The sequence below is a fragment of the Podarcis muralis genome, chromosome 17 (genome assembly GCF_964188315.1).
Source record: "Podarcis muralis chromosome 17, rPodMur119.hap1.1, whole genome shotgun sequence".
NCBI lineage: Eukaryota > Metazoa > Chordata > Lepidosauria > Squamata > Lacertidae > Podarcis > Podarcis muralis.
Genome location: NC_135671.1, coordinates 41,972,193 through 41,986,206, shown reverse-complemented (window position 1 = coordinate 41,986,206; position 14,014 = coordinate 41,972,193).

The window sequence follows — 14,014 nt, the reverse complement described above, 5'->3', positions numbered from 1 at the left end:
TGTTTCGATGTAGCTGGAACGCAAAACAACCTGTTTTGCTCTGTTTTAGCTTACTACACTTTGCTTTGCTATTTGTTGGTGAATGAACACCAAATGAAAAAAATCCCAGCTTCTTCGTCTTGTTTCTATTGAGATGGAAGCAAAACACGTATGTTTAATTTGGGCTGAAAACAAACATTTCACTGCGTGATTTTTGGGTCAATGTGCATTCTAATCCGAAAAGCAACAATTGGAAGTAAGCGCAATCAAAGCTTATTCGTCTTCTTTCTGCGCATATGGTAGCGAAAAGACGGTGTTTTGTCATTTGGTTCTCATTTCATACACTTTGCGATTTCTGGGTTAATGTTGCATTAACACCAAAGAACACAACTTGAAATAAGCGACATCCAAGATTCTTGTTTCGATGTAGCTGGAACGCAAAACAACCTGTTTTGCTCTGTTTTAGCTTACTACACTTTGCTTTGCTATTTGTTGGTGAATGAACACCCAATGAAAAAATACCAGCTTCTTCGTCTTGTTTCTATTGAGATGGAACCAAAACACGTATGCTTAATTTGGGCTGATAACAAACATTTCACTGCGTGGTTTTTGGGTGAATGTGCATTCGAATCCGAAAAGCAAAAATTGGAAGTAAGCGCAATCAAAGCTTATTCGTCTTCTTTCTGCGCATATGGTAGCGAAAAGACAGTGTTTTGTCATTTGGGTCTCATTACATACACTTTGCGATTTCTGGGTTAATGTTGCATTAACACCAAAGAACACAACTTGAAATAAGCGACATCCAAGATTCTTGTATCGATGTAGCTGCAACGCAAAACAACCTGTTTTGCTCTGTTTTAGCTTACTACACTTTGCTTTGCTATTTGTTGGTGAATGAACACCAAATGAAAAAATCCCAGCTTCTTCGTCTTGTTTCTAGTCAGATGGAACCAAAACACGTATGCTTAATATGGGCTGATAACAAACATTTCACTGCGTGATTTTTGGGTGAATGTGCATTCTAATCCGAAAAGCAACAATTGGAAGTAAGCGCAATCAAAGCTTATTCGTCTTCTTTCTGCGCATATGGTAGCGAAAAGACGGTGTTTTGTCATTTGGGTCTCATTTCATACACTTTGCGATTTCTGGGTTAATGTTGCATTAACACCAAAGAACACAACTTGAAATAAGCGACATCCAAGATTCTTGTTTCGATGTAGCTGGAACGCAAAACAACCTGTTTTGCTCTGTTTTAGCTTACTACACTTTGCTTTGCTATTTGTTGGTGAATGAACACCAAATGAAAAAATCGCAGCTTCTTCGTCTTGTTTCTATTGAGATGGAAGCAAAACACGTATGTTTAATTTGGGCTGAAAACAAACATTTCACTGCGTGATTTTTGGGTGAATGTGCATTCTAATCCGAAAAGCAACAATTGGAAGTAAGCGCAATCAAAGCTTATTCGTCTTCTTTCTGCGCATATGGTAGCGAAAAGACGGTGTTTTGTCATTTGGGTCTCATTTCATACACTTTGCGATTTCTGGGTTAATGTTGCATTAACACCAAAGAACACAACTTGTGTCAGAGTTGCTTCAAGATCCTAGCTCACAGAGGATCACGCTAGCCAACGGTCATTAAGTAAAAGTCTTTATTGAGTTACAGTTTCCATTCTCAAGCTGCTGCGTGCAACTCTACGTCTAGTAGCTAGATCGGCGAAGCTCCGTCTGAATCTCCGCCCCTTGTACACCAACTTAATATCCTAGCCCTGCTCCACCTTTTCCGCCTGACTGTTCTTCTCTGGGTCCCTCTGCCCCCCTGGGTCTCTTCCTTCCGGGATTCTTCTGACGCTGACCCCCCGGACCCTCCTGTCTCCTTGCGCCGGGCTTTAGGACCTGGCTCCCTTTCCGGGCTGCCTACTGCGCCGCCTTCCTGTGCATTTGAACTTGGCGCGCGCGCCCAACCTTCCACCTTCCGTCTAACCGTCTCTTCGCTCCCAGATGGAGGTGTGGCCACCCCTGACTCGTGCCCTCCCTCCTGTTGTGAGCTGCCAGCGCTTGCCCCCTGGCTCCCTTCCTCTTCCCTGTTCTCTGGCGGTGACGCTGGTCCCGATCTCCAACTGCTCTCCTCTGAGTCCCCTCTGGCTCTATCTTCCTGGGGTGCCCCCCTAAACTCCCCCCTTGCCTTGGCCACTGGTGCTCCTTTCTGTGAATCCTCCGATTCACTGGAAAGACTCGGAGATCTCGGGTCGTCGTCATCACTCATCTTTTCTTCTGCCTCCTCCCCTTCGCTCTCTGTTTCCTCCCTTGCCCTTGCCTCTGCTCCTGAACCCCTGACATCCATCCCCCCCTCGAAGCCCCCCACTCCCCCTTCCCCTCCTTCCGGTGCTGGAGCTGGGTGCTGCTGTGTCAAGGGGACAAATGTCGGGTACCGTTCGCTTCCCGTAGCGGGCCTCCATCCGAAGTCTTCCGGTTCTTCCTCCCTGCTCTCATCGACGACGGTCACCTCTGCTTCCATCTCTGTGCCGCCGTGCTCGAAACCTGGGTCGTCCCCGAAAACGTCCATGTCCGTCTCTCCCTCACTTCCTCCTGGCGGCGTTGCTCGTCCTGGACCTTCTTGCCACTTCCTGCGCCACTGCTCCTCTGGTCTGTCGTCCCACCAATACGAGGGTTCTGAGGCAGATCCCGAGGGTGACCCCTCCGGGATACGGACGTCTCGTGTCGGGTCCTCGTCCGAGTCGAACCCCCGGAACGTGCTGGCCGAAAGCGTGGGCGTGAAAAGCCAGTCGTCGAAAAAGTCTGCTGGCATCGGTCTATGTGGGAAGAGGGCATGAAACTCGTCTTTGAGCAGAGGTTCGTCCAAGGCGTAGCCCGGCACCCAGCTGTTCGCACTGGCCGGGGTGCCCTCCTTGGCGAGAAAGTATTCTACCCCTTCTTCCCCCCATCTGGAATCCAAAATTTCTGTGACTTCGTTGATGCGCTCCTTCTGTGCCACTCCTGCGTGCCCTGTTCTGTCTCTGACCGGACTCGGCGCCGTTCCGGGTTCCTGAAACCTGTGCGGTGCCTTGTAGGGAGTGAGCACCGATCTGTGGAACACCGGATGCATTCTGGAACCCTCCGGAAGCGCCAGCCTGAAGGCCACCGGGTTGACCTGCTCTTCGACTTGATAGGGCCCCAGTTGCTTATGCCCTAGTTTCTTCTTGGCCAACGACCTGGCCGGCACTGCGTGGGCTGCTAACCAGACCCAGTCTCCCACGTGGAGCTCTTCGCCAACCCTTCTGCGTTTGTCCGCTTGTACCTTGTATGCGTGCTTGGCCAGCTCCAGGTGGCGCCTCAGCTGATCGTGGACTTCCTGCAGCTCCGACGCGAACGCATCTGCCGTCTGCGGCTCCCCCTCCCCCAGCCTTTCCAGTCCCAGGAAGGTTCTGGGGTGCCTCCCGTTGTTGGCGAAGAACGGCGTGACCCCCGTGGACACGTGCTTCGTGTTGTTGTAGGCGAACTCGGCGAGCGGCAGGTAATCCACCCACGTCGCAGGCTGTTGATTTGCATAACACCTCAAGTACTGCTGCATGATGGCATTGACCCGCTCCGCTTGCCCGTTGGTCTGCGGGTGTCTCGCCGACGCCAGGTTGATCTTGACGTTCAGGAAGCCCATCAGCCTCTGCCAGAAATTCGAGATGAACTGCCGCCCCCGGTCGGACAGAATAGACCGTGGCAGACCGTGAACCTTGAACACGTGGTCTATGAACAGTTTGGCGGTTTGCTCCGCCGTGGCCACCTTCGCACACGGAATGAAATGTGCCATCTTGGAGAACAAGTCCACCACCACCAGCACTGCCGTCTTGCCCCTCGAGCTGGGCAGATCCGTGACAAAGTCCAGGGCCACTCTCTCCCAAGGTTCGACCGGAGTTTGCAGCGGTTCCAACAGTCCGGCCGGCGGTCTAAGCACTGGCTTCGCCCTCTGGCAGGTGTCACACCTCGCCACGTAGTCCGCGACCTCCCCTCTCATTCCAGGCCACCAGAAATCCCTGGCGACTAATTCCACCGTCTTCTCCTTGCCGAAGTGCCCTGCAGTGGGCGCGTCGTGCAGCTGCTGCAGCACCTTGGCGCGAAGTTCGTCTCCCGGCACGTAGATGGCCCCTTTACGGATGAGCAATCCATCTCTTAGCTGGAAACCGTCGGCCGCTGCCTTGCCCCTTTGCACCTCTGCCATCTTTGCTTGCGCGAAGGAGTCCCCCTGCAACGCTCGTCGCACCGCCTCCAGATCCACGGTTGCCGCGGCGCACGCCCACACTGTTGGTGCGAAGATGTGCATGGCGGCCGCTGGCGTTGCGTCCTCCAGATACTGTGGCTTGCGAGAGAGAGCGTCCGCCATGATGTTGGTGTCCCCCGGGACATACTCTATTCGGAAGTCGAAGTTCGCAAAGAACTCAGCCCAACGTATCTGCCTTTGGTTCAGGAACTGTGCCGTGCGCCAGTGCTCTAGGTTCTTGTGGTCCGTGCAAACCTGCACCGTGTGCTTGGCGCCGATCAGAAAGTGCCTCCACGCCTTGAACGCTGCATGAATGGCCAGCAACTCCCTGTCCCATATGGTGTAGTTCTGCTCGGACTTGCTGATCTTCCTGGAGTAAAACGCTCCCGGTCGCCACACCCCCTGCGGGTCTTTCTGCAGCAGGACCGCCCCCACGGCTCTGTCCGAGGCGTCTGTCTCCACCCTCATCGGCTTGCTGGGGTTGACATGAAGCAGCTGCTCTTCCGACGCGAAGAGACGCTTGAGTGCCTGAAAGGACTGTTCCGCCTGCTCTGTCCAAATGAACTTCTTTTTCTTGGAGCTAAGCGTGTCAGTGATGGCCGCCGTCTGCATAGCGAAGCCCTTGATAAACTTGCGATAGAAGTTCGCAAAGCCGACAAACCGTTGGACCTCCTTCCGGTTGCGCGGGCTCTTCCAATCCAACACCGCTCGAACCTTGGCGCTGTCCATGGCGAGCCCCTTGTCAGACAGCTTGTAGCCCAGAAAATCCACCTCCGTCACGTCAAATTGGCACTTCTCCAGCTTGGCGTAGAGCCTATGTTGCTTTAGCCTGTTCAGCACTTCCTTGACGTGTTTGTCATGCTCCTGTTGCGACTCCGAAAAGATCAGGATGTCATCTAAGAAACAGACGCACGTCTTGTAGAGAAGTCCCGCCAACACGTGATGCATGAATGCTTGAAAAACGTGGGAGCCATTTTGCAATCCAAAAGGCATAACTCTATATTCGTAGGTCCCCAGTGGCGTGAACATGGCTGTTTTCCACTCATCTCCCTCCCGCATGCGAATGAGGTTGTACGCCCCTCGCAGGTCCAACTTGGTGAACACTCTGCCCTTCCGCACCTTTGCGAGGAGGTCGTCAATTCGGGGCATGGGGAAGTCCGACGGCTTAGTCACACTGTTCAAGATCCTGTAATCCACGACGAGTCTCTTTTGGGGCGTATCCCGCTTCTTAACGAAGAACACCGGGCTGCCTCCCGCCGCCTCGGACTCTCGGATGAAACCGCGCTCCAAATTATGATCTATGAACTCTTTGAGTTCTTGCAGTTCGTCCTCTGACATGGAATACAGTCTCCCCTTAGGCAGCGCCGCCCCTGGCAGCAGGTCAATCTTGCAGTCATATGGCCTGTGAGGGGGTAGCCTGTCTGCCTCCTTCTCGCAGAAAACTTCCAAAAATTCTGCGTACTTGTGGGGAATCGCTTGCAGCGTGCCTAGCAGCAGCTGTGACTCTTCTTCCTCTCCTTCCTGCCTGGGCACGATGCAGTGTTCAGCACAAAAGGAAGAGCCGAAGGTCAGCTGCCTCTGGTACCAAGCCAGCGTTGGGCTGTGCTTGTCCAGCCAACTCATGCCCAACACAATGGGCGTGTCCGACAATTGAGTGACGTTGAAGCTGATGACTTCTTTGTGATTCCCAAGTCGCATCACCATTGGTGGCGTCTGCTGCACCACTTGCCCCCCTAGCAGCTCCCTGCCATCCACCGTGACAACCTGCAGGGGCAGTGTGGCCGGCAGCAACTGTATAGCATGCTTGTTGACAAAGTCCTGCCCTATAAAGTCCGCATTGCTGCCTGAGTCAATGGTGATCGGCACGTCCATGGTGATGCCATTGGGCAGCTGGAGCGATGCGGTGAGCCTCACCACTGGTTTGGGCGGGAGGGGGTTCACGGGCTGTAAAATCTCTGGGGACTGCATCATTAATACGTCTGGCTGGGCCCCAGTGCCTCTTCCTCCAGCCAGACTGCGTCGTTTCCCTGCTGTGGTTCTCCTTGCTGCGTTGCTGCAGTCGCCATTGCTGAGGCTGCAGTGAGCTTGCGGAGCCTCTGGGGACACTCTTTCGCCATATGCCCTGGCTCCTCACAGACGTAACACTTCCTGTTCCCTCTAGGAGGCTTCGCTTTCACTGCTGCTGGTGCTAGGGCTCTGGTTGCTGACTGAGCCCTGGCACCTCCAACCTCCATCGGTTCAGCTCCTCCTCCTGGCGGAGGCGTGGATTGCGTACGTGCTGCTTCTCTGGGAAAGAAGGAGGAGCCCCTGGCTGGTTCGCGCCCTCCACGCCCTTCGTCCCTGCTCCACGGACGTCCTTCCAGCCGTACCCCCACTGCCAGCGCCCTCTGCACGACCTCCTGGGTGGTCCGGGGTCTCTCCCCCCTCGCAATTTCATCTTTCACAGAGCTGTTTAATCCCTCCCAGAACAGGTCTCTTACAGGAGTCGCATCTCTGTCCCATTCTAGGGCACTGGCCAAGGCGAAAAAGCGGGCATGGTACTGCCGTACGCTGGCCCTTCCCTGCTTCAGTCCATGAATCTGTTGCCGAGCAAGATCCACGTCAATGCTTGATAAAAAACACCCATCCATCGCTTTAATAAAGGCATTCGCATTTTGGAGCGCCGGATCGTTATCCCTCCACAAATTGCGCAGCCATGCCCTGGCATCCCCATGCAAATAGGACATGATGAATCCCACTTTCTCCTGCTCATCTCTAAAATCTTTATTCAGCAGTTGCAGTGCACACAGCACGTCTGCTCTAAAATTGGGATACTGTTGCAGGTTCCCATCGAAGTGAGAGACCAGACCGCCTGTGCGTCTCCCCAAACCAATCCCCTCTGGTTTGGGTGTCTGTTGCCCTTGCTTCGTAAGCACTTCCAACCTGACCTGGAGATCCCTGTAGGCGGCAGCTGCGTCCTCCTCTCTCTTCCTGGATGCGAGAGCCTCGGCATTCAGCTGTGACACTGCTTCTCTGAGTTCCGCTATCTGCTGTTCAGCCATCATGTCGGCTGCCGTTCGTGAGCTCGCTAGTAGGCACCTCCTCCCCCCCTTCCTCGAGGCTGTATATGCCCACAATTCTTGCAGACGGAGCTTACTGTCAGAGTTGCTTCAAGATCCTAGCTCACAGAGGATCACGCTAGCCAACGGTCATTAAGTAAAAGTCTTTATTGAGTTACAGTTTCCATTCTCAAGCTGCTGCGTGCAACTCTACGTCTAGTAGCTAGATCGGCGAAGCTCCGTCTGAATCTCCGCCCCTTGTACACCAACTTAATATCCTAGCCCTGCTCCACCTTTTCCGCCTGACTGTTCTTCTCTGGGTCCCTCTGCCCCCCTGGGTCTCTTCCTTCCGGGATTCTTCTGACGCTGACCCCCCGGACCCTCCTGTCTCCTTGCACCGGGCTTTAGGACCTGGCTCCCTTTCCGGGCTGCCTACTGCGCCGCCTTCCTGTGCATTTGAACTTGGCGCGCGCGCCCAACCTTCCACCTTCCGTCTAACCGTCTCTTCGCTCCCAGATGGAGGTGTGGCCACCCCTGACTCGTGCCCTCCCTCCTGTTGTGAGCTGCCAGCGCTTGCCCCCTGGCTCCCTTCCTCTTCCCTGTTCTCTGGCGGTGACGCTGGTCCCGATCTCCAACTGCTCTCCTCTGAGTCCCCTCTGGCTCTATCTTCCTGGGGTGCCCCCCTAAACTCCCCCCTTGCCTTGGCCACTGGTGCTCCTTTCTGTGAATCCTCCGATTCACTGGAAAGACTCGGAGATCTCGGGTCGTCGTCATCACTCATCTTTTCTTCTGCCTCCTCCCCTTCGCTCTCTGTTTCCTCCCTTGCCCTTGCCTCTGCTCCTGAACCCCTGACAGTTGCATTAACACCAAAGAACACAACTTGAAATAAACGACATCCAAGATTCTTGTTTCGATGTAGCTGGAACGCAAAACAACCTGTTTTGCTCTGTTTTAGCTGACTACACTTTGCTTTGCTATTTGTTGGTGTATGAACACCGAATGAAAAAATCCCAGCTTCTTGGTCTTGTTTCTATTGAGATAGAACCAAAACACGTATGCTTAATTTGGGCTGATAACAAACATTTCACTGCGTGGTTTTTGGGTGAATGTGCATTCTAATCCGAAAAGCAAAAATTGGAAGTAAGCGCAATCAAAGCTTATTCGTCTTCTTTCTGCGCATATGGTAGCGAAAAGACAGTGTTTTGTCATTTAGGTCTCATTACATACACTTTGCGATTTCTGGGTTAATGTTGCATTAACACCAAAGAACACAACTTGAAATAAGCGACATCCAAGATTCTTGTTTTGATGTAGCTGAAACGCAAAACAACCTGTTTTGCTCTGTTTTAGCTTACTACACTTTGCTTTGCTATTTGTTGGTGAATGAACACCAAATGAAAAAATCCCAGCTTCTTGGTCTTGTTTCTATTAAGATGGAACCAAAACACGTATGTTTAATTTGGGCTGATAACAAACATTACACTACGTGATTTTTGGGTGAATGTGCATTCTAATCCGAAAAGCAACAATTGCAAGTAAGTGCAATCAAAGCTTATTCGTCTTCTTTCTGCGCATATGGTAGCGAAAAGACGGTGTTTTGTCATTTGGTTCTCATTACATACACTTTGCGATTTCTGGGTTAATGTTGCATTAACACCAAAGAACACAACTTGAAATAAGCGACATCCAAGATTCTTGTTTCGATGTAGCTGAAACGCAAAACAACCTGTTTTGCTCTGTTTTAGCTTACTACACTTTGCTTTGCTATTTGTTGGTGAATGAACACCAAATGAAAAAATCCCAGCTTCTTGGTCTTGTTTCTATTAAGATGGAACCAAAACACGTATGTTTAATTTGGGCTGATAACAAACATTACACTACGTGATTTTTGGGTGAATGTGCATTCTAATCCGAAAAGCAACAATTGCAAGTAAGTGCAATCAAAGCTTATTCGTCTTCTTTCTGCGCATATGGTAGCGAAAAGACGGTGTTTTGTCATTTGGTTCTCATTACATACACTTTGCGATTTCTGGGTTAATGTTGCATTAACACCAAAGAACACAACTTGAAATAAGCGACATCCAAGATTCTTGTTTCGATGTAGCTGGAACGCAAAACAACCTGTTTTGCTCTGTTTTAGCTTACTACACTTTGCTTTGCTATTTGTTGGTGAATGAACACCCAATGAAAAAATACCAGCTTCTTCGTCTTGTTTCTATTGAGATGGAACCAAAACACGTATGCTTAATTTGGGCTGATAACAAACATTTCACTGCGTGGTTTTTGGGTGAATGTGCATTCGAATCCGAAAAGCAAAAATTGGAAGTAAGCGCAATCAAAGCTTATTCGTCTTCTTTCTGCGCATATGGTAGCGAAAAGACGGTGTTTTGTCATTTGGGTCTCATTTCATACACTTTGCGATTTCTGGGTTAATGTTGCATTAACACCAAAGAACACAACTTGAAATAAGCGACATCCAAGATTCTTGTTTCGATGTAGCTGGAACGCAAAACAACCTGTTTTGCTCTGTTTTAGCTGACTACACTTTGCTTTGCTATTTGTTGGTGTATGAACAACGAATGAAAAAATCCCAGCTTCTTGGTCTTGTTTCTATTGAGATAGAACCAAAACACGTATGCTTAATTTGGGCTGATAACAAACATTTCACTGCGTGGTTTTTGGGTGAATGTGCATTCTAATCCGAAAAGCAAAAATTGGAAGTAAGCGCAATCAAAGCTTATTCGTCTTCTTTCTGCGCATATGGTAGCGAAAAGACAGTGTTTTGTCATTTGGGTCTCATTTCATACACTTTGCGATTTCTGGGTTAATGTTGCATTAACACCAAAGAACACAACTTGAAATAAGCGACATCCAAGATTCTTGTTTCGATGTAGCTGAAACGCAAAACAACCTGTTTTGCTCTGTTTTAGCTTACTACACTTTGCTTTGCTATTTGTTGGTGAATGAACACCTGTCAGGGGTTCAGGAGCAGAGGGACAGGAAAGGGAGGGATTGGAGACCGAGGGAGAGGAATCCGAGGGAGAGGTCAGCGATGATAGCCATCCGAGGTCTCTAAGTCTCTCCAGCGAATCAGAGGATTCACAGAAAGGGGCTCCCGTGGTCAGAGCTAGGGGGTTGCCAGAGGGAACACCCCAGGAAGGAGGGGCCAGAGGGGACTCAGAGAGCAGCAGCTGGAAATCGGGACCAGCTTCCCCACCGGAGAGCAGTAAGGGGGAGGAGTCCCAAGCATCGGCAGCAGGCAGCTTTCCGTCAGCGGAAGGACATGAGTCAGGGTTAGCCACGCCTGCATCAGAGAGCGAGGAAACGGTCAAAAGGAAGGTCAGGGGCAGCGCGCGCGCGCCAAGTTCAAATGTACAAGAGGGGGGCGCAATGAGCAGCCCGGAGAGGGAGCCGGGTCCTAAAGCCCGGCGAAGAGAGGGGGAGGAGTCCGAAGGGTCCGCTTCCGAGGCGTCCAGGAAGGAAGGCACCCAGGGGGGTAGTAGGACCCAGAGGAGGAAGGAGAAGCGTAGAAGGTGGAGTAAGGCTAGAGTCTTAAACTGGTGTACAGGGGGCGGAGACTCAGACGAGGCTTCGCTGGTCTAGGGTCTAGACGTAGAGACGCACGCTAGGGTTTGAAAATGGGAACTAAACTTCAATAAAGACTTTGTACAGTTCTGCTGGCTAGCGTTGGTCTTCTGTGAGCTGAGACCTGGGGGCCGTCTCTGACAGTAAGCATCGTCCCTCAGTTTCATCGGTTTTCTTCGCCTCAAGCATCGCTGCGGGAGCGAGGCAGGGAGGGCAGAAGACTGGTGCCTTGCGAGCTCACAAGAGTCAGGAGAGATGACTACAGAACAGAAAATAGCTTCCCTGCAAGAAGCGGTGACACAACTCAGCGCTGAAATAATCGCATCCAGGAAGAGAGAGGAGGAAGCGGCAGCTGCCTGCAGAGATCTTCAAGCCAGGTTGGAAGGGCTTGTGAAGCAGGGGCTGCCGGGACCCAGATCCGAGGGAATTGGGCTGGGGAAGAGAGGAGGCAGCATTGTATCTCATTTTGATGGGAATTTGCAGCAGTACCCCAATTTCCGAGCAGATGTGCTGTTTGCGCTGCAGCTCCTGGATAGAGACTTTAGAGATGAGCGGGAGAAAGTGGGGTTTATTTTGTCTCATCTGCATGGGGACGCGAAAGCATGGCTGCGCAATCTGTGGAGGGATAATGATCCAGCGCTCCAAAGCGCAGATGCATTCATTAAAGCCATGGACTCCTGTTTCTTATCCAACATAGACACTGACATTGCCCGGAAAGACATATTTGGGCTAAGACAAGGGAAAGCCAGCGTAAGGCAGTATCATTCCCGGTTTTTTGCATTGGTCAACGCGCTGAATTGGGATAAGGATTCTCCGCCAGTTAGAGACCTTTTTTTGGAGGGATTGAACCCACAAATCAAGGATGAGATGGCACGGGGAGAGAGACCCACAACCACTCAGCAAGTGGTTGAAAGAGCGCTGTCGATTGGGGTGAGGCAGGAGGAACGCCCATGGAGCAAAGAAGAAGGGCGTTGGGGACGCACACCAGCAAGAGTGCCCTCCCTCTTGCCTAGAGAGGCAGCGCGTGCGCAGTCCACGCCTCCACAGGGAGGGGGCGACGAGCAGATGGAGATTGGCGGTGCTAGGGCTCACTCAGCTACCAGAGCCTTAACACCGGGAGCAGTAAAACCGAAGCTGCCTAGAAGGAACAGGAAGTGCTATATATGTGAGAGTGAAGAGCACATGGCGAAAGAGTGTCCCCAGAGGATCCACAAGCAAACTGCAGCTTCAGTGACAGTATTGGAAACAACTCAGCAGAGAGCACCACAGCAGGGAAACGACCAAGTCTGGCTGGAATAGGAGGCAATGGGGCCCAGCCAGACGAGTCAGTGAGGAAGTCCCCAGAGATTTTGCAGCCCACAGACCCCCTCCCGCCCAAACCAGTGGTGCAGCTCACCGCATCGCTTCAGCTGCCCAATGGACTCACCTTAGAAGTGCCTATTACAATTGACTCTGGCAGTAATGCAGACTTTATAGGACTGGAGTTCATTCAACAACACAACGTAGCTTTACTGCCAGCCACGCTGCCCCTGAAGGTTGTCACGGTGGATGGCAGGGAACTGCTAGGGGGGCAGGTGGTGCAGCAGACGCCGCCGATGGTGATGCAAATTGGGAATCACCGGGAGGTCATCAGCTTCAATGTCACCCAACTGTCGGACACGCCTGTAGTATTAGGCATGAGTTGGCTGCACAGGCACAGCCCAGCATTGGCTTGGTACCAGCGCCAACTGACTTTTGGCTCCTCCTACTGTGCAGAACACTGCATTATACCCAGCCCAGAAGGGGAAGAGGAGGACCCGCAGTTACAGTTGGGCACGCTGCAAGCAGTACCCCTCAAGTATGCGGAGTTTTTGGAGGTATTCTGCGAGAAGGAGGCGGACAAGCTACCTCCTCACAGACCCTATGATTGCAAGATTGACCTCCTGCCGGGGGCGACGCTGCCAACTGGGAAACTGTACTCCATGTCTGAGGATGAACTGCAGGAACTCAGGGAGTTCATAGATCACAATTTGAAGCGTGGGTTCATCCGGGAGTCGAAAGCGGTGGGAGGCAGTCCAGTATTCTTTGTGAAGAAGCGGGACACGCCCCAACGGAGGCTGGTGGGGGACTTCAGAATTTTAAATTCGAAAACCAAGCCCTCAGCTTTCCCCATGCCCAAGATAGACGACCTGCTCGCGACGGTGCGGAAAGGACGCGTTTTCACCAAGTTGGATCTACGTGGGGCGTACAACCTGATTCGCATGCGCGACGGCGACGAGTGGAAGACGGCCATGTTCACGCCTCTGGGCACCTACGAATACAGAGTTATGCCCTTCGGATTACAAAATGGCTCTCACACTTTCCAAGCCTTTATGCATCATGTGCTGGCGGGGCTCCTTTACAAGAAGTGCGTATGCTTCCTGGACGACATCCTGATTTTTTCAGAATCGCGAGAAGCGCACGAGAGGGATGTCAGGGAAGTTCTGCAGCGACTGAAGGAGCACAGGCTGTACGCCAAGCTGGAGAAGTGCCAGTTCGACGTGACGGAGGTGGATTTCCTGGGCTACAAGTTGTCGGACAAGGGGCTCGCCATGGACAGCGCCAAGGTTCGCGCAGTGTTGGATTGGAAAAGCCCACGCAATCGGAAGGAAGTCCAGCGGTTTGTCGGCTTTGCCAACTTTTACCGCAAGTTCATCAAGGGATTTGCCATGCAGACAGCGGCCATCACCGACACGCTCAGCTCCAAGAAGAAGAAATTCATCTGGACGGAGCAAGCGGAGCAGTCCTTTCAGAAACTCAAGCGTCTCTTCGCGTCCGAAGAGCAGCTGCTGCATGTGAATCCCAGCAGACCCATGAGGGTGGAGACAGACGCCTCAGACAGAGCCGTGGGAGCTGTCCTGTTGCAACAAGACCAGCAGGGGGACTGGAGGCCGTGCGCCTTCTACTCGAGGAAGCTCAGCAAGTCGGAGCAGAATTACACTATCTGGGACAGGGAGTTGCTAGCCATACATGCAGCATTCAAGGCATGGAGGCACTTCCTCATCGGAGCCAGACATACAGTGCAGGTCCACACGGACCACAAGAATCTGGAGTACTGGCGCACGGCTAGGTTCCTCAACCAGAGACACATTAGATGGGCAGAGTTCTTCGCGGACTTCGACTTCAAGATAGAGTACATCCCAGGC